The following is a 526-nucleotide window of genomic DNA, read 5'->3' on the forward strand; positions in this document are numbered from 1 at the left end:
ACACTTGGAATGCGGAGTTGCTCCGCCCCTTTTACACTTAAGCATTCAGACTATTGAGATGTAATAAGAAATGCCCTTTAATTTGATTATCAAAGACACAGTTTTACAGTCTCTTAAATGATTGTTGTTCCTTTTTTATATGTTCTAAATCCCCCAGTGGGTGCCTTAGATGCGAATCCAGTTCGCCTAAGTTTGAAAAATCCTACCGAGTGATGAGCAAGCCTCTCAATCGGAGGCTTAGCTGCGAATCTGTTTCGCCTAAGTTTGAAAAATCCTACCGAGTGGTGAGCAAGCCTCTCACTCGGAGGATTAGCTGCGAATCCGTTTCGCCTAAGTTTAAAAAATCCTACCGAGTGGTGAGCAAGCCTCTCACTCGGAGGCTTAGCTGCAGTCCAGTACTCGCCAGAGTTTAAAAAAATCCTACCGAGTGGATAGAAAGCCTCTCACTCGGAGGCTTAGCTGCAGTCCAGTACTCGCCTAAGTTTAAAAAAATCCTACGGAGTGGTGAGCAAGCCTCTCACTCGGG

The sequence above is a fragment of the Triticum aestivum genome, chromosome 3A (genome assembly GCF_018294505.1).
Source record: "Triticum aestivum cultivar Chinese Spring chromosome 3A, IWGSC CS RefSeq v2.1, whole genome shotgun sequence".
Classification (NCBI taxonomy): domain Eukaryota; kingdom Viridiplantae; phylum Streptophyta; class Magnoliopsida; order Poales; family Poaceae; genus Triticum; species Triticum aestivum.